The sequence below is a fragment of the Oncorhynchus gorbuscha genome, linkage group LG01, assembly GCF_021184085.1.
Source record: "Oncorhynchus gorbuscha isolate QuinsamMale2020 ecotype Even-year linkage group LG01, OgorEven_v1.0, whole genome shotgun sequence".
Classification (NCBI taxonomy): Eukaryota; Metazoa; Chordata; class Actinopteri; order Salmoniformes; family Salmonidae; genus Oncorhynchus; species Oncorhynchus gorbuscha.
This window is the reverse complement of record NC_060173.1, coordinates 94,312,387-94,313,039: the sequence shown is the minus strand read 5'-3', so window position 1 is coordinate 94,313,039 and position 653 is coordinate 94,312,387.

Here is a 653-nt window from a genome sequence, read left to right as displayed (position 1 = left end):
ATGAATTACAGTAGTTTCTCCGTGCCTCTGTTTCATACCACAGGGTCAATAACTCATCGTTGATCAGACTCCATGAAGTTCTGATCAAAAACAATCTCTGCTTGTGTTCCCCTCGCACTCGCTTATGACGACACAGGGTCTGACAACCCATCACAAACACACCCTCACCCAATTCTGTACTTTCATATGCTCTCGTCACACATTCTACTCCTTATACAGGCTGGCTGATCCTAACATCAATCATCTTGTGATTATGCAGTGTTTGCAAGCAACTGGCATGTTGATAAATTAAGCAGTAGAACGATCCTCTAGTGTGTGTAGAGGATCAAATGAGCCACTAGCAGATAAACTACAGCAGCTAGCCATCCTGAGGAAATATGAATGATGCTATTGATCTTGAAGACATACTGTGTGATTATGTGTTGTTTTCAAGGATAAAGGGATACTTTATGTATGCTATGTGCATATGTGAATTAAGGATGACTACAGTGCATGTCTATTCAAACATGGACAATCCTATTCCAGATTTGATGGCCTCGCTTCACAATGGACTATCAGTATAAATGTGTCCCATTGAAAAGCTCTAGTTGGTACAACCTCTTGTCTCAAATACGCAGCGCTTCCTAAATGAACCTGTCCTAAATGAACCTGTC